The 20,344-nt window shown below is 39.2% G+C and overlaps 1 protein-coding gene across 5 annotated transcripts in view; it reads right to left on the reverse strand.

The window, feature by feature from the left end:
- LOC128738603 (zinc finger protein jing homolog) overlaps positions 1-20,344 on the reverse strand; it is a 151,500-nt gene that overhangs the window by 68,649 nt on the left and 62,507 nt on the right. For 3 of the 5 annotated variants that reach the window (XM_053833865.1, XM_053833864.1, XM_053833866.1), the window contains one exon: positions 15,615-15,871. The exons of the other annotated variants lie outside the window; for them this stretch is intronic. The gene's annotated coding sequence lies outside the window, so the exon portion shown is untranslated. The remainder of the gene's footprint in view (positions 1-15,614; positions 15,872-20,344) is intronic. 5 annotated transcript variants of the gene reach the window in all.

Here is a 20,344-nt window from a genome sequence, read left to right on the forward strand (position 1 = left end):
TCCACCGTGGTTTTCATCTTCTCATCCAGCAACTTCCTAATCATACCTCCACCAGCTGGGACGAAAAAATCGGGTAACCAACTCCGTTGTGAACCTAGTTGTATGTCAACAACAGGGAAAGTGGGCTCTTTTGAGCTTCTGAGCATACATTTGCCATGTTAGAAAGGGCCTGAACAGCATGGAATTCAAATGTTAGTAACGGCTGATTATCATCTACCAGGCAATATTGGACTTTAAACAGTGCTGTGCACAATGATGGTCCTCCTGCGAAACAGGAGGTTATTGCCGTAGGTTCTACAAGCCACTATCACAAAAATTCAAGACGTAAAGAACGAGATAGAAGGAAATTTGGACCGGAACAATCGGAATAGACCATTACTACGAAAACGGACTTTGGATTGGAAACCCGTAACTGCCGATCTTTCCGTTTCCACGGGAACACTGGAGTAGACTTGTTTTTCCCTTGTGAGGACACATCACTACGACCAGTACTGTAGATCTATTGCGGCTTAATATTAATTTTGATGCGTACTTGTGTGATTTGGGTTTACCATTGCCGGCCCAGTTAGCTCTGGGGTTCGACACTGGCCGGAGAAACAAAACACCCGAACAGGGTGTTATGCCTTTGGCTCGGCACCGATAAGCACGGTGCCTGCGAACTTGTACGATTTTGCACGTTTTTCGTCAATTTCTGTCGCATACATTCATAGCTCCACGTGCAAGACTCGACCAGGTCGAAAGTGATTGCGACTTCTGAGACGACTGCTCTAGATCGAGCTGAAAGGAGACTACTGCTTAAAACAGCACGGCTCTATGCTACTGGCAACGACCACATTCATATTACGCATACGTCGAACGGATCATGACAGTTATATGCAATGTGATATATACAGGTGTGGCAATTTTGGTTAAATGGTGTTAGTGCAATGAAGAAATTTCATCATGGTGTGGGTGGAATCGTAAATCGACCAATCACGATGAAGCGTGATGTCAAACTTCAAAAACAAACCCCATTGTCCGACGCGGTTTGTTTTTGTAGTTTGACGTCGTTTTCTGATTTTTCGCTAATACCATCAAATGTCTTCATCTGCCACACCTTTTTAAACCTCATTGAGTTGTATGAAGATAGTTAAGTGCGCACAGAGAGATAACATGAAAAAGCCACAATAAATAACATGATCAGCTGCCGTGTTCTAACTCGCTCGGTGTGCGCTTCGAACACATACGGCTCCGTTACAAAAGAACGAAATTGGTTATTGGGCGGAAACGCGGATGCGGATGCCGAAATAGATGATTGGATGGTGGTCTATCGCTCATCGAATGTGCCGATAGAAAATCGAGCCCATGCTCTTCAACATACGAATCATCATGTGGAATGGAATCCAGCCCTGGCCTAGAAAGTTCCGCTGATGACAAAGAGGAATTCTACGCATGAATACGACCGCTTTCCAAAACAGGACGTCAAGATCGTCATTGGGGCGGCTTTGATCGGCAAGGAGGAGGGATTCAAACCGGTGATTGGAGAGCCTAGAGTATATCCGCCGACCTAAGAATTACCTGTTTTGCCGCCTCCAAGAATATGAGCTTACGTAGTACTTTAATGTAGCATAAACTCATATACCATTACACTTGGAGGTCACCAAATTGGACGGAAATACAGATCCACCACGTTTTGATTGATTGCCGGCACTTTTCAACATCCCAGTTAGCTTCGAGGCACGACGGTGGGTTAACAAGCCTGTTGTCGTATGTTCGAATCTGTAATTGTCCTGTACTCCAATAACCGGCTGCGAAGTCGGTCGATAGGGTCAAGACTTAATGTTTTTATAAGCCTAGGCTTTGCTTTTGCACTTTTCAGACACTATTGACGTCAGATCGTATTTAAGCGCTCACATTGACTAGGACCACTTCTAGGTGATATTTGGGATGCAACCAAAACCCTCGGTTGACCACAGCATTCGGTACGGACACCAAGAGTGTCTGAAGGTAGACACGTGGAATGGAATCAGTGACACCGTAGTACAACGATGAATGTAGAAGGGTGATTGATGAGAGGAACATAGGAAGACGATGAAGAGATGCAGCAAACCCAAAACTTCCTGACGAAAAAGAGCTACCTGGCGAAATATGGAAAATCAGAACAGCTGCATCGTTCTCGGCAATTGTAGCTCGAGCACAACACAGGAAACAAGAAGCACGAAAGTTTTACCAGAAACTCAACGCATTCCATGAAGGCTTTTTGCAAGAGGTGCCAGCCCCACGTGTATGAATATGGAATAACAAACGGAGAATGGATATGGGCTACCTTCCCGATCTACAAGAAAGGCGGCAAGCTGGCTTGTGAGAATTGTCGTGTAATCACTGTTCTCAATAGCGCCAACAAACTGCTCTTTAAAACCATCGGCTGGGGTCACCTATTGTGAACAGATTTGTAGGATGTTATCAGGCCAGCTTCGTTAAAGGACGACCAGGAACGCACCAAATTTTTAAGCCACAGCAGATTTTCCAATAGTGTCGTGAATACAAATACGCCATCTCTTTATCGATTTCAAAGCTGCATATGATACCATCGACGCAAAGAGCAACGGAAAATCACGGAAATCACCAACTGCGAACCGATTTGTTAGTAGCTATCGGTCTGGCTTCGTTAAAGGACGATCAGCGACCGATCAAATTTTTGAGCTGCCACAGATCGTCCAAGAATGCCATGAATACAGAGCCCCTGCACACCATCTCTGTATCGATTTCAAAGCTGCATATGATACCATCGACGGTAAAGAGTTATGGAAAATCACGGACGAGAACGGCTCTCCCAAAAAGTGATCAGAACGCTACGATGGGTAGTTTCGTAGAATGAATGCTACGAATGGATTGTTACAGGGAGGTGTACAAAGTGTAACTTGTCCGTCTCATTTTACCAAGCTAGGAGATCTGCGGGGTGAATCAGGTTTTAACGGGAAACAATCATTCTCCAATAATCATACTTTCATTCTCCTAGGCCCCCATGGTTCACCGATATTACGTAACCATCGAACCTATAGTTTTGCCAACCGTCCAGATTTGTCCGGATCTTCCAGAATTGTAGATGCCTGACCAGATAAACAAAGAAAGCTTAGATTTCTGGCAATGAGCCCATTTTCCTGCGCCTTGTAAAAAGGATTTATTTCGAATAAAATTTTATATTTGCGGTGAGCGAAATCTCCAATGTATTTCCTAAAACTGCAATCCTATCAGACCGAAGGACTGCCAGACATGTTTATTCTAGTTTGCAAGATTTTCATTAATTTTTTTTTGGAAACACTGGATATCCGGCAGAGGACTGGTAAAAAGTAACCTCTATAACCTTTATATAAACATTAGTTGAGCGGTTGAGCCCGAATCTTACGATCCGGAAAATACAAATGTCTGTTCATAATTCCGAAAACTGCGGATACATTCCATTGGCCAGTGTTCGCGAAGATGTTTAATCTTTGTATTAGGTCTTTGAGTTCTTATATTGCATACTATAGCTCTAAGATTTTGTACATAAGAGTCATAGCCGGAAACAAACAAATAGTTTTTATGGTCGTATTGGATATTATTTAACTGAATAAAAACGTCTGGCTGTTTGCAACATTTCTATAGTCTGATTAGAGTAAAATGTTGCTTAGAAAATTATTGATCGTTTGCTATCATTAACTCTTTATTTAAAATTTTGCAACTGGGTCCGGTCTGATTTAACACCGACCATATGATATCACGTCAAGCAATCGAGTTGAGCAGGCGAGTCGAGCAGTCGAATCAAGCAATTGAATCAAGTAGTCGGGTCGAGTAGTCGAGTCGAACAGTCCGATCGAGCAGTTGAGTCAAGCAGTTTAATCTAGCAGTCCAGTCGAGCAGTTTAATCGAGCAGTTAAGTCGAGTAGTCCAGTCGAGTAGTCTAGTCGCGCAGTTGAATCGAGTAGCCTAGTCGAGCAGTCGGGTCAAGCGGTTCAGTCGAGTAGTTAAGTCGAGTAGTCAACTCGAGCAGTTAAATCGAGCTGTTCAGTCAAGCAGTCAAGTCGATCTGTCCAATCAAGCAGTTGAGTCGAGCAGTCGAATCGAACAGTTCAGTCGAGCAGTTCAGTTAAGCAGTCCAGTCGAGCAATAAAATCGAGCAGTCTAATCCTCCAGTCCAGTCGAGCAGTCTAGTCAACCAGTTGAGCAATCGAGCAGTCCAGCAGTCGACCAGTGAGGTGACTGAGAATACAACCTATTGCTACGAAAGCATGACGTCCTGTCAGGGATCTGTTTTTAGTTACCGATAAGCCTCTTATGACGTCCTGTTAGAGCAGATATAGATGGCTTGACAATATAATTTTTTTTAAAACTTTTATCACCAATATTTAGTGGTTAATTTGTGGCTTCGAAATCCAATTTGTGGTAATTTGTGGTTAAGTACTTTCTGTGATTTTTCCAAAAAACTAAGTCAAGCCATCTTGGAAATTGATTTCGCGATAAACACATCGGATTACGATGTTTTATATCTTAATCGAAAGCTTTTTATTTGTGGTTCACGAATATGTAATTTTAATGTTGTTATTGTAAGTATAAGCGCAAAAATCCGGTTTTTAAAATTTACAAACGTAAACATATCTACTGTTGATGACGTTACTTGAGCTATTAGTAATGCTGCTATCGGTCGATAATGGCGCTAGCTGTATGTGACGCTCAGTAAAGCCCTTTAAATGTAAAGTTTGAGCACAGACAAACAGACGAAACACTCGCGATAATTCCATCGTCCAATCAAAAGCCACTCATTTTTCAAAAAAGCATGTTTTGCAACATGGCCACACCGCGGCGCGCGAGTGTTGCTTTGAGTTTTCAGTATAAAACCATTCAAATGTACAAAACCCTACAGCATAAAACCCTGCAAATGCTAGCTACTCCACAATATGCTTAACAGTGGGTGCTAGTGTGCAAGCAAAATGTGCAGGACGATGGTTTTTAAAGGATTTTCTTCTAAGTGTCATGTCAGTTCGTCAGTGGTTTGAGTTTGAACCACAAATTACCACAAATTGGATTTCGAAGCCACAAATTAACCACTAAATATTGGTGAAAAAGTTTTACAAAAAAAAAAAATTGTCAAAGCTGGCTTGACTTAATTTTTCTTTGGAAAACTTGGCTTGACTTAGTTTTTCGGAAAAATCTCGGAAAGTACGTAACCAAAAATTACCACAAATTAAATTTTGAAGCCACAAATTAACCACTAAATATTGGTGAAAAAGTTTTACAAAAAAAAAATTGTCAAAGCTAGCTTGACTTGATTTTTCTTTGGAAAACTTGCCTTGACTTAGTTTTTTGGAAAAATCTCGGAAAGTGCGTAACTACAAATTACCACAAATTGGATTCCGAAGCCACAAATTAACCACTAAATATTGGTGAAAAAGTTTTACAGTCTTATCATTAGCAGGAAATTTTCAGCCCTTAATTTCATTTCAATTGGTTTCGCACATGCTGCAAATCATCACCGTAAGCGATATTTAGTTTTTAAAATGTAAATTTTCATATTTTATACAATAAGTAACGATACTTTTTGTTGGGTGAGCTTTTAAGAAACGTTAAACATTGTCCCATTTCGATTGGAACGAATTTTAATAGTTCGATTTGAACTACTATTTGATGGCAGTCATTCAGACTCAAATTTTACATTTAAAGGGCTTTACTGAGCGTCACATACAGCTAGCGCCTTTGTCGACAGATAGCAGCATTACTAATAGCTCAAGTAACGTCATCAACAGCAGATATGTTTGCGTTTTGTAAATTAAAAAAAAAACGGATTTTTGCGCTTATACTTACAATAACAACATTAAAAATTATATACAGGTATACCTCGATATAAGACAGCCTCGTTATAAAACAACCTCGATATAAGACAATTCGATATAAGACAATTTTGTCTTATATCGAAACAAATCCCTTTGACATAGCTGATAACGATACCAGAGCTGATTTTCCATTCTGAAATCGGTGCCATGAAGATGTTCATTATTTCAAACTAACCCCAAAAATAGTAAAAAACTAATAGTTCAAACAATAATAAATAGTTCAAAAACCGTAAACACATAACACAGAGCAAAATTGGCGACCGCTAATGCAATTTTTTTTTGAAAAAACCATGTTTCGATATAAGACAATTTCGATATAAGACAACTTTTAGAAATTATAAATTGTCTTATATCGAGGTATCCCTGTATTCGTGAACCACAAATAAAAAGCTTTCGATTAAGATATAAAACATCGTAATCCGATGTGTTTATCGCGAAATCAATTTCAAAGATGGCTTGACATAGTTTTTTTGGAAAAATCACAGAAAGTACTTAACCACAAATTACCACAAATTGGATTTCAAAGCCACAAATTAACCACTAAATATTGGTGATAAAAGTTTTAAAAAAATTATATTGTCAAGCCATCTTGATATCTGCCTGTTAGAGACCTGGTTTACGGTACAGACATAAGCCTCTTATATAAATAGATAGATATGACGTCATCGCTGGCGGAGCTGTGTTATTTTCAAAAAATAATTGGGCCTCTTGACCCTTCTCTTTCATTTTTTTGGAAAGTGAGAAAGTGTCTGTCAAAAATTTATTTAGATCGTACAATGCTATATCGTACAATGGGCCTCACACCCACGCTCTTCCGTTACCCGAACGGCTGTTTTACTAACTGAACTACTGGCGCACCCTTTTTTGTTTATTTATTCAAAATAATACACAACGTGAGACTTCTGTCTCTTTTAACTGTTACACTTAATTGTATACAGAACAGAACTATAATTACAATTGCCCGGACATATTACAGATCGCAATGGGATTGTTTTTGATGTGAAAATTCGCGGATGAAATGAAACTAGTAATCTGTTAAACAGACTGCGCAAAAGTTATCCATTTCATTTGTGGTCAATAGAAAGTAATTTTACACTGACTGAAGTTTTTGGAGCGTCTTAGTAGAATACGAAACCTAAAAATAAAAATAAGAAAACTTATCCAATTTAATTCTACTATGTGTATTTTATTCAATGACAGATACGTATTTCGCCTACGACTTGCAGGCTTCCTCAGTGTCTGTTTTCGAACTCAGACTCAGTGTTCGAAAACAGACACTGAGGAAGCCTGCAAGTCGTAAGCGAAATACGTATCTGTCATTGAATAAAATACACATAGTAGAATTAAATTAGATAAGTTTTCTTATTTTTATTTTTAGATCTTACACTGTCCTGTATAGCGCTGGTTCATGTCCCACACTCCGGAACATGTGTTATCGATTCTACCGGAACTCAAAATTGACGATTTTGAATTATCTTCAAAAATATGACAAATGGGATATCAAATCTTAGAATTTTTGCTATCAAATTTCAGGATACTTGTTCTTCTGTTACCTACATGAAAGGAAAGTAAATTTCATGAATAATTTACACGTTTTATGTCCAGATGTATTCAACCAGAGATAATTGAAAATACCTGCATAAAGGCTTATTTAGCCGTGAACCGTATCAAGCAATTTACCTGGGGCTATTTAAAAGGTTAGCAATAGCGATCTCAATCAAATGCAAATAGCAACATGTTTACATGGTGATGTCAATTCGATTTTACCTTGTTGTATTGGTTTCTGGAAGTTTCAACCGCAAATTCATCCAATAATCACAAACACAAATCAAATTAAGCTTCAGGGAACGATGTCTGCTATACATTCTCAATTATAACCACTAAAACGTCAGGCAGATAATGCCTTGAATCTATAAAAAGCATAATCCCAAATTCACCGAATATTCACTCACACTTTCTTATCTTTCAACACCAATCGCAATAAATCGTGATCAAACGTCCCGCGTTGAAATTGCAGATTTATAGGATCCATTCAATTTATAATTCCATTCACTTTTCAAAACGTTGCAGTACTCGGATGTAGTAAATCAAATTCACTTCTCTCGGCGCTAGTAGGTCCAGTCAGTCCCCGAGTTGTGGTCGATTTTGCTCGCCGTGAACGGGGACACAGGTTGAGAAAAGCCAAAGCACAAGACTAGACCAGCAGAGTACCGAGAGTCTACCGACTAGAGAAGCACAAAACTCACCACGAAGGAAGTGCAAAACATCGATGACACAAAAAACAGTTCGCGAATGAGGCGAAAAAAGCGCACCGCCAGCAAGAGGCTTACGTTTTCGCGAAAAATAAAAATAAAAACAAACAGTGCAAAAAATGCATCCAGTCCGTCCGTCGTTGTAGTCGTCGTCAACAGCAAAAGCGGACAGCAGAGGAAAAAAAACAATAAACAACATCGAAAATCACGATACACAACGTGTGCATTGATATACATACGTACAAACACAGCCACACATAAAGCTGCCAGCAGCAGATGCGAACAAAGACCGACCGACCGACAGACCTACCACTAGTAAAACTAGAGGATTGGGTTTATCGTGCATGTGTGTGAGGCGCACGGAGCGCGTTAAGCAAATGCAGGTCATTGGCCTTCGCCGTCGTTTTTAGCGGACAGCAGAGCAGGCAGGCTGGCTAGCGGTGCGGTGGCGGTAGCGGCCGCACCAGCGTAAGCCGCGCCACCTTGACCAACGCAGTCAGGGGCGGCCGTGGCCTGCACAGTCTGCAATCAGGGTCTACTTTGGCAACGTTTCGCCTGTCCTCCGGACCGGGGTTGAAACGGCGGCGCTCGGATAAATAACTTCCAAATTGCGCCGTCCCGTGTATCTATCTATCTATCTACCGGTCAGTGTGTGGTGCATTTTAATTTGTGGTGCGTTCGGATAATTGCGGCCACTGAATTCCGGAATGTCATGAATGTAATTGCAAAGCACAGAAATCTAAGCTGACATTGAAGGTCTGTGTTCGATGCTTACTCATTGTCGGGAATTTGATTGCATTCGACTCTCACAAATAGCGCGCAATAAAGGCTATAATTGTATGGTACTTTGAAATATTCCAAAGATACCTTTGGAAAATGTGACCATTAAAGGTCATTAAAATGCTTTTAGTGCCTTTCAGTTGAAGGTACGATACTGCCCTAGCAAATCTATCGTAATATGTTCCAATCGATTCAGTGTTAGAGCACTGTGCCATTTCTTACACACTGCAAACGAACAAAAAATAGCTTGAGGATAGAAAATTGTAAAGCTTTGTTCAAATATGTACTCATTTGCATTACGCAAACCTTTGGATAATAATTCAAATCGATACATACGTACAAAAACAATTGAAACGTACACAAGCTAAATGCGCCATCAAATGATCAAGCCATCTGCCATTATCGGGCAAAGCAAGCAACAATGGCAGCAGCGCCAAGGTTTCGCCAATCTTTGTTATTATTATTTCCTTGCCGTTTGAACGTACCTACGTGTTGGTGCTAAAGATTCAACTGCGGCACAGAAAAAAAACTGCAACCACCACAAATCGATTGATGTTCTCAGTTCAGCAGTTTGTGCCGACTGTTTCGTGCCGAAAAAAAAACTAAACGAGCACGATTCGAAAGATGCAACATTTGCTTGCGCGGGTTTGCAAGGCTCATTTGAGTATGAAAAAGTTCTCGAACTCGATTCGGTTAGATGGAGACGAGACAAAAGGACCAAGACCAGAGCAGACTGAAGACCAAGGCGACTAGCCCAAAACCGCAGGAGAGCAGGAAATAAACGATTAAAACCAATTATAGGGTAACCGCATACGCACACAACAGCAAAAGCCAGGTTGAAAACCCATTACCAACTCATGTTGCGCTTATAGTGGGATCGCTGCCAAGGCGAAGAAATTTGCAAACATGCAATTCAACCTGGCGAAACCCCCTAGAACACGAGTAGTGGTTGAGGATATTTTACACATGTTTATTTGAAATCGACATTTGTAGCCGTTTTCAAATGTTAAGGTTAGCCGTACTGAACATTTTCCCATTTCGGTTTCACGTTACTTTCTGCAGCTTTGCAAATCGAGCGAATTTATATTAGACATAAATTAAGAAAAATGTACGGCGAAAAGCTAAACCAATAGCAAAAAAAAACATGACTGAAATTTTTGGAACGTCTTAGTAGAATACGAAACCTGAAATTAAATTAAGAAGAAAACTTTCATTCCCACTCAAGGGATTATATCCGTTATAATCGGCCACCTCCGATTTCAACCAAATTTTTTTGCTCATTTCGACTTCACATTCAATTTTCCAAAGATTTGTGCGGATTGATAAATCCCCCTTGCAGTGACATGCAATGAAAAATGAGTTTTTTCGAAAATCTAAGAAAAACGTCACTGCAAAGGGGATTGATCAAATCAAGCCTAAATTATTACAGAGTTATTAAACCTTCTTAGTTTTCTGTTTGCCTTAAATTAGCTCTTGTACAAAAAGTATCCTAGCTAGCTCAATTCTAATGCTATCATTCGAAAGCTGAACTGAAAACTTAAACTTCCTACTTCATGAAATATAGGAACTTCCCAGAAACAAAAAGCTTGGAAGTACGTGTTTTTTAAAACGTTTTTATCAAATTTCTTCCAAAAAGCGTGAAAAAGTTGACTGCTTTTATCTACCAGTTTAAAGACTGGTATCATTCTACAATTAGTTCATTAACCTCAAACGCTTATCTCTTTTAGTTTCGTTGCCATTTAATTCCAAACGTATCGTTTTGGGTGTTAAATTAAGGTCCGAAAACTGCACGAACACATACATCACGCATAGCACAATAAGTCACCGCGTGCGACAGACACGATCTGACGCGTATGGAAAGCAACTACGAAACAGACTTCTCGGGTCTCGTTACGATGTTACTGTCAAGGTAAACGATTGCAGCATCAAAATGTATTCTCCGAAAGAACTCGCGTCCATTCAATTGTTAAGGCATTGTTAATTGTTAAGCAACGACAGACCAGCGAGAAGTATGGTTGTAGATCTTCCGACCGTCGATTACCTAATCTGCCGCTACTCGCGTAACAGTCCCATTTATATAGGAAACTCCATAGAAAATGGGACTGCCGCCATAGAAAAATGGGAGTGCCGCTACTCGCGTAACAGTCCCATTTATATAGGAAACTCCATAGAAAATGGAACTGTTATGCGAGTAGCGGCAGTAATGCAAGAGTGTAAACACAAATCTAGAATTGTTCATTTTTTTTACGCAATAGGTCGTATGAATAAAAGAGTTTGCTTTACTTCTTCCATAAAACTTCCATTACACGGAATAAGTAAAGCAAACTGTTTTATTCATACGGGCTAATGACTTTAATTCAGGAACTTTTACGACAATGCACCGCCCGAGAAGGAACATGGTTTCGAGGATTAGCATTAGCAAGTGGTGTCAGCGACCATGAAATTTTGCGTATAGTCACAAGACAAGCATAAGCCAAGTTGCACAACAGCCCTGTGTCACACTGGAAGGTGTGAAACGTGCTGAACCAGATAAAAATGCCTCCTTTCTACACTACAGATTCAAGACGCTAAGTTTATGACAAACATTGTTGTCGTTGTTGGTGTTTTTCATACGACCGCGTCCATCGCACGCGGTGATTTAGTGTGCTATGCGTGAATTATGAATTTGTGCAGTTTCCAGATACTATTTTAACACCACAGGCGTTTCACGTAAAAGAACGAAATGTAGAACGATATCAGATCTTCAAATTGGTAAATAAAAGCAATTAACTTTATCACACATTTTTAGGACAAATTTGATAAAAACACCTCGAGAAACACATTTATAACTTTCCAGTATAGGAATTTTCAGCGAGCACAGATTCGTAATTGGATACGTGACAGAAGGGGAGCTAATTGGGAGGAAGCCAACCGGGGAGCGGTGAGTATGAATGTATGTTCTGCCATAACTCCGGAACGCCTGGACATTTCTTCATCAAACTAAGCACACATATTCTTAGGCATAAAAGTCAACATCAGCACAGCGGGATTGACATAAGGAGGAGCGGTCTCTTACAAATGAGAGAGGAAGGTTGATAAAGAGATGCGTTTCTCTTGCACTTGGACCGACAGTAGTTGTACGAGTGGCTGGATGACAATTTTTATTATTTTCAGCAGCGGGTTTTAATGAATTACAATGCAAGACGAGTCACACACTTCTCTATACGACGATATTATTTGTATGACCGCTCTTTGTTTTTACCACCGTGCAGACAAACTGTTATCTACTCAGTTAGTGTGATACAAGCAAAGCAGCACGTTACCGACGTTCGCATGGCAAGGCGAATACGGAGAATGATAGAATTGGGAGAATAAAACAAAATTAAGTATTAGGCTATACCTAATATAGCGGGCGGCACTAGTTTATTTAGTAAAACAGTCGGGCACCAGCCGAAAGAACATGGGTGCGAACCCCACCGCCGAGATATATTTTTGGTCTATATAGAAATTTTCCAATTCATCCAATTAATCGTTTTTCGCATCAGATACTTCCTCACTTTCCAAAAAATTGGCGTTCAACTTCCTTTTGATACAAAGGAATCAGCAGGCAGGTTGACAAAAGGACTAACAAGGGGTACATATACAAGTGGCTGGGAGACGAGATAGACCTCAAAGGAAGGGGTGGCCATTGACAAGAAGGGAAAAGGGTATTGTGTCTCTATCTTTGTGGGGATAAAATAGGGGGACCTGGCAAGTATAGAAGAACATTCACAGACACACCTTTAGTAAGCTCGTGCTGTCTAGTGTGTCTATAATCAATACCTAATTGCTTAGTTTGGTTTATTTTCATTTATTCACATACATTCATATAGAGGGCAAATCATGATCATCGGACTCAAAATTGAAGTCAAGAATTCGTTTATAGTAAGTTCTTTGGGATTAATTTCCAATTCCTGTCTTAATATTTTCCACGTCTGTTCGTCTCACTGTTCCCAATAAAAATGTTTTATGAAAAATTAGTAAATTAGTGGTGTTGGTAAACAATTCGACTGTCATATTTTTAATTGTTAACTCTTGTTAATATGCGCGGTGTGATGCAGTAAATTCATTTTATTATTAAAATTAACCTAAAGAGCTATAAATTTACTTTGAACCAAACCTGCCCCGCCATCCCAATTGACTTTTTTTAACAATATGTTAAAAGGTTAACAAATTCTTCTTATGCTACATCACATTTTTTCTGTCTCGCAAAATATGTATGCTTTTGCTTTATGGACAAACTATTCCCGTTGACCTGCTGTTCATGCTGTCTCACCAGTTGACTACATTTCGTACTGCGTAATTAGTGCGTAATAAGGCCCACATTGTTACCTGAAATATTATCCTAAAGTGGCTGATAGAATGAACGGGAAGAATATCAAAACTTATTGCAACTAACGCTGTGTAAAATTGCTTGAAGAGTTTCATAACTAATTCATCAAAAAATGTGATGTGATTAAAAATGTTAAGAACCTTCAGTATGAATAAATAACAAAATAAGTATCAATAAATATTATAAATATATTATTGAACTAGTTTGAACAAGTGTGTGATTACCTTGCGGGACAGTCCGTAGGACTATTTCGTTGATTATCTGGAATAACCATTTCGACGTCTTGCGGAAAGCAATGCTCTCTAGTCACAGGCTACACAGACACAACGCGATCAACAGAAACAAAAACATGAAACTACAGAATGTGCAGAAATCACGTAATAAACAAAGGGTTTTTACCCATGGTTTTGCGTTCATATGTTAGAAATAAATAAAATTTAAAATTTAGTAACTACTTGATAACTTTATAATGGTGATAAAATAATATTAGTAATGCTCAAAATTTTCATGACAATAAAGATGGCAATGAAGTTGCTAAAAATAATAATAGTTGGCCATGGTTTCTTGGTATTTAATGAATAAAGCATAAGCGTTTTATGAATTAACCCATTTCTGACCACTACAACGAAAACCGCAGTACCATTTGAATTAATCGTAAATCATTTGAATTAATCCTAATCTTAAGGTAAAAATTATATTTTTCATTATTTTTTTTAATAAAATACTTGCTACATTTCAAACATTTTTCAATCAAACTCTATAGATATTAAGAAAAGAGCAAAGTTGTTTTTATAGCTGATAAAAATTGCATTAGGAAGCCGAAACTTTGTGCCACCAATAAATAACCGAATTTTTCCATCAAGCAACGGTGTGGCTTATTGTTATTTAATTACTAACTCTTTATTTACTAATATTTTCGCTTTTCAAGAACATTTTAACCGAAAGCAATACCTGCGCCAAGTGATTTAATTACACTAGAATCTCTTTTTACAAACATTCATTTTATGTATTTTTTTTCGTCCATTTTTTACGTCCGAAATTTGAATTACCGCCTTCTTTTTTTACGGTCAAAATTTGAATGAACGTCCTCTCTTTTACTTCCAAAATTAGAATTAACGTCCTATCTTTTTACGTCCGAAATTTGAATAAACGTCGCCTCTTTTTAAGTCCGAAACTTGAATTAACGTCCTCTCTTTTTACGTCCAAAATTTGAATTAACATCCTCTCTTTTTACGTCCGAAATTTGAATTACGTCCTCTTTTTTACGACCGATTTTTTTACGTCCCTCCAAGAGTTGACGTAACGCGAAAGTTGGGTGTACCTCCTTACATTCCAAATAGGATATAATTACACTCAAGGCGCTTTTTATGCTAGATGCTTTTCGCGTAAAATAAATCCACGTGGATTCTGAAATTGTTATAAAAAAATCTTGTGAATTACAAAACTATGCGTGATAATAGACGCGTAGAGCACACCGCGAAAAAAATTGTGGAAATACCAAAATTCGCGAAAATTTCGAAATTTCAATAACAATAGTAGCATAAAAACTGTGAAAATAGTGACTTCAGGATACATACTTTTTGGTCAGAAACGGATTAATGATTAAATTAATTTATGACAGAATAAGTAGTCAGATTCTTTTGCTATTTATTGACACATATGAGTATTAAAGCATGCATATTGAATAGCTTCTATTCCACATACGAATACATTAAGGGTGGCATTAGGGTTGTGTTGGATGAAAAAACAAATTTTGAACAGAAAATTTGGAAAAAAGTCCAGAAACAACTGGCAATTTTTTTTTGCAAAACCTTCAGCTCAATCAGAAATTATTAGGTATAATCGCAAAACGTTCGAGGATTGGACCAATTAATTTCCAAATTCCGTTCCAAAGAATGATCCATAGATTTTCTATTTCGAATGCATCGAGATTTTTGATTGTAGAAAACGAATGACAAAAATTAGTTCCGGATAATAGATTTTTGATCATTTTTCCGACACGGTATTCTTGTTTAGTTGAAAATAAAAGTTTCTGAATGGTGTTTTTCCATAGAATTTCTAATATCATATTCTCAAATTTTATGCAATTCTGAATCTTTTGAAGAAGAAACATCCAATTCTTGAACTAATTTAATCAATTTTCAAAGGAAGGATGGAGAAATGATTTCAGTGCACCTTGTGTTTCCATTATTAAATTGAGCTGATATTTCGCATAGAAGAGAATTTCATTGGGAGCACCAATTTTATTTCAATTCCAGATTTTTTTATCCAACCGCAGTCGTAGATATTCGGATGAGAAATGTTCAAACAAAAAACATAGCTAAACTCAAGCACCATCTACCGGACGGATGAATCGGAAAGCATATAATAACGGAACTCTCTCACCGCATTTAACACTCATCCTGTGCGTAGCACATCAAACGGAACGATTCTATACCATCTTGATTCCGGATGCGGGCCATTTTTGCTGCATACTCGCGGGAATGCTACCTGGTAGGCTCCAGTGGCGCAAAAATACCCTGTGGTTCGGTTCGTTCGGCCAAAATATCCCCGGCACTCGGGGCTGCTGCGCTGGTCTCCGTGGGTACGCTCCGTGGGCTAGGTTATCATAGGTTCTTATTTAAATCTCTAGTTGTTTGTCACTGTGAAGAACAAACGATAGTAAAACAGGACTTGTTAGATCGCCTGGTCACTAAAAGATTATCTTGATGAAGAAAGATAACGAAATAAGGTGTTTGATTCCAGATAACAATTTGAGCTTTATCGAAGGTTTATTGTGGTCTTTATGACCATTTTTGGTCACAAAAACCTTAATAACTGTGTAATAAAACTCAAATTTGTGTTCTGGGAAATTTTCTCTATGATTTTCAGAAATAGATATTCTAGAGAATTTTTATAATGTTTAGCTCTATTAGACCATTAAAAACGCAATAACTTTGCCATCAAAACTAAACTGGGAAAAAAACTTTGCTTGCACTTAGCAGAAACGTTATACTCAAGGTTTAACCTATTTTCCTAAAGGTATAAACAGAAATTTTTGTAAAAAACAGATCCAGATAACCTCGCTTCATAGTACCTCTTGATAAATGCCAATCATCAGAAAAATGAAATTTCCATTATTCCTAATTCAGTGTTGATGGCAAAAATCTAGTTGACTAATTTGCTAAAATTAACAGCAGCACTTTTGATAGTTTAGTCTACCTTATAGTACATGATATTCAAACTGCATAAGATATCATTAAGCTCATAGAATATTTAATTGGTACATTATCGAATGACTGAACGACACAACTTTTGAGAATTGAAAATATTCCACTAAGAAACAAGGATAATTTAAAATCAATTGTGGATAGCAAAAACAACAACCATATGTCTAATAGCCATTGTACAAATCGCTACGGTTTCAAAGCTGGCAATCGATTTGTAGAGCAACATAAGCAACAACGCAACATCGTTTGTATCCTCGTTTTTCTTGATCTACTTGGCACTTTGCCAATAAAAAAATGTCATTTCCTCCAACATTTTGCTCACCTATCGCATGTCACACGCGCTCTCATTCCCCGCCAACCTTGCAAGTTCCATCCAGTACAGTATCACATAGGTACATAGCGGTACTTAAAAAGCCATAACCCCTGCCTCTTCACACTGCCAGCTGCTCCCTTCGGTACCGTATATACTATGTACACTTTGCTTTTGGTAAATATATACAGGATGCTACCCGCATCCACCGAATTGGAATTGCACAATTTAACAATACGGATCAGTGCTTCAATGCTGAAAAAAATTCTGCTATCAAAATATGATCAATTCTTCCACTGTCGCCAACAAAAAAAAACGAAAAAGAGTTTCGAAAATTATTTCTATTCAACATAACGCGCGCGGCAAGTCACCAATTCAGAGTGTCCGCCCGAACAGAACGAGACAAGCGGGCCAATTTCCGGCATTGGCACGGCCATCCATTAGAATGATTCCAATTACAAATTGTATTGACAGCTAGCTAGCCTAGCTAGCTATCTGAGTACGGTATTCTAACCAAAATCAAATTTTAATCAAATTTATTTGCCAGCATTGGACCATTGGAGCTAGGCTACATCAGACATCCTCTGATTTTTCACTTCGTGGTTGACGTCAAAAACTGGATTGAACCATCCTATCAGGAAGCGTGAACGTGCTCAGCATACAGTCGCGCGACGTCACCAGTGATAACAGGAAGACAGGATCCGGTGCTTTCCGCTTCCTGTTTCGTTTCGACGGTCGACGACAGCCGACACGCCACGTCAATGCATTTGTGTGGCACACGTTTACGGACGCGTCTCTGTGTTTGTTCCGCGCGGCTTGGTTGAGTGCCGTCACATCCCCAGAGAAGATACCTACAACTAACTGTGTGTTGTACTACAGCGCAGTGCGCATGCCAGTTTTCGGTTCCGGTCGGTACGACACGCGCACTCGTGGGATGGGAAGGAAGAGCAGGAAGCAGACCACCCAACTGACTGCCCGCTGAGCTGAGCTGAGCTTCGGGGGCTGGGATGGCTGCCAACCGCTGCGCTAGCTGGAAGGCATTCTGTAGAGCAGAAGAGTTGTGCTGTGCCACATACACCCCAACTTCGAGCAAGGGATGGGGCGCGAAAGTTCGATAAACTCATCCTGATGGCATTCAAGAGCAATGGATATCGAAAAAGGGGACTCGAAAAGTGAAGCTTTAAGTGGGGTTGAAAAGTTTGGGCAAAGATTTTTTTGTTGTTTGCAAATTTCTGATATTACTTTGTTTTGTTCCAGAATGGTGAAAAGATATTCGAAGAGTAAAGCTAATTTGATTCATACGCGAACTGATTTTTGTTTTAATAAACCATATGGAAAAGTTGGTCAAAGTCAAAAGTGAATTTAAATAAACTATGGTTTGAAGAATACAGTAACAAAAACAAATAATGTGCCGAACCAGTTTTTTCGACCCCCTTATATTGCTGGACTACTTTCTTTTCTCCGTATTCTGAGGTATGGTTTATCACTAGGTATTTCTTGCTAAAAAAGACACCAGTTTGGTTATACATCCGTTTCGGGTTGACATGCTGGTTCTTCAGACTCCCAGTTGGCCTCGAGGTACGACGCTGGTCTAACAAGCCAGCAGTAGTATGTTCAAATCCCGGCTAGGAAAGTCTAATAGAGTCAACAGGATCGTCGCACTAGTCCCGCAACTGTTCTGTACCCTAACAGCTGGCTGTGAAGTCTGCCGAATAAAAGGTTACGTTTCGAAAACGAAATGTAGCAAGTAGGCTTTGTCTTTACTTGTTTGATTTTTGTTGGTGCTGAAACACCAGAACTAGCAGACCAAACAAACAAAACAGTTGCATAGGGTAGATGCTCCAGTAATGGAGGGATTATGTCGGGGGATAGTGTGTAAAGACAATTTGAACGCTCAATTTATCAGTTTCCAATTGAACTACCTGATAATATGGTGCACCATAGTGTTGGCTTTAAATACATACCAAAATTATACCATTCTGCTGGTTAATATATCTAAAATATTGCTTTTCCTGACATTAGTATGTGCTCCTAAAGTAGTGGTAATGTTCCTATAATAGTGGAAAATTTGCCTATAATAGTGGAATGTTGTTTACCGCCTTAGCAACGCTTGCAACGAGCATGGCAGCAGGTGGATAACAACGTAGGCTTGTTAAAATGCTATGGATTGTTACGAATTTCTTAAGCAATTGCACTCTATTGGACTGCTGAAAAGGAATTTGTAATTTTTGCACCAACATCTTGAATTTGAACTGTGTATCTTAGATAAAACTGTTAACAAATATATATTTAACAATAGAAAACGGAAATTATCTCGAAATCCGCCAAAATTATGATATATTTCGAGTTTCCACCACTACTGGTACTACCACAACTACTGGAGCATCTACCCTATTGTCTATTTTCAAGCAGATACGTCGCCATAAACTCACGCTTTGGCGAAATTTATCTGAAGAGAGTAAATCCGAGGCGACGCCAGACTGCAAGAATATCTGGGGAGTCAGAACTTCATGAACCCTAGTAATCAGCGGCACCAGATCTCCACAAAAAGGCCTGTGAGGTCCTAACGAGGATTCTGGTCAAACGAAACTCTTCGCGGTAAATCACCTGAATCCACGGATTTTGATAATTCAGGGTCGAGTGGTACCAATATTAGGACCACATAAGTAGTCTAGATACTTCCAGTAAGATCTGTAGTGTAAACAAGTCCTCATGAAGCCAATACCAGCCTGGATGCAAAAGGGATTCGGATACGGATAATAGTAGGAAATGTAGAGCTTCTATGAGGTGTAAACCAGCAGAGATTCCGAGTCTCCCAAAAGTATCCCAAAAGTGAGCGAAAGATACTAAAAATGCAGAACACTACAGTTTTGCTGATGAAATTCCATTACTTGAAAACTTGAAAGTGTCAGGCGTGCTCTCCAGGAGCGTTGTCAAAGACGCTATAGACTAACACTTGATCCGTGGAAGCAACGTTTCTGTGATTTCCACTCAAATGTTTACGGTTTTCGTTGAATATTGCAGCGAATGGTGCTGCTCGAACAGCTTGATCCCCGAAAACTCGGCATCGCAGCTTTGCAGGAAATTCGGAAGACCTGCGGAGCTAAGGTTTAGCTCTACCATAGCGGTGGCACTTCCAACGAACTTATGGGCAAGGCACAAATCTCCCACATGATTGTGAGGAACGTGCTGCGCAAGGAACGAATAGAAAAGGCGCTTTGTTGTGTTGGGCAGATTGCAATATCGCCTGATAGATTGGAAGGCAGTCAACGAGAGGATGTATCTACCGAGGAAAAAGGACCGTTTCTTCAATTACAACATTATCAACGTGCACTGCACACAAAAGTGAACCCGACGATGAGAAGGAAGCGTTCTATGCGCACCTACGATACGATACGATAGCTGTTCTCCTTCGCACGTACGATAGCTGTTCGCCACGGGACATCAAGGCCTTCATCGGGGACATGAATACCCAGCTCGTAAGGGAAGCAATGCATAGACACGAACCATAACGGCCAACGATGTGTGAACTTTATAGGCCTGATAATCTGAATCACCTTTTCCTTATACAAAGTTATCCACAAGGACATTAGCAG

The sequence above is a fragment of the Sabethes cyaneus genome, chromosome 2, assembly GCF_943734655.1.
Source record: "Sabethes cyaneus chromosome 2, idSabCyanKW18_F2, whole genome shotgun sequence".
Lineage (NCBI taxonomy): Eukaryota > Metazoa > Arthropoda > Insecta > Diptera > Culicidae > Sabethes > Sabethes cyaneus.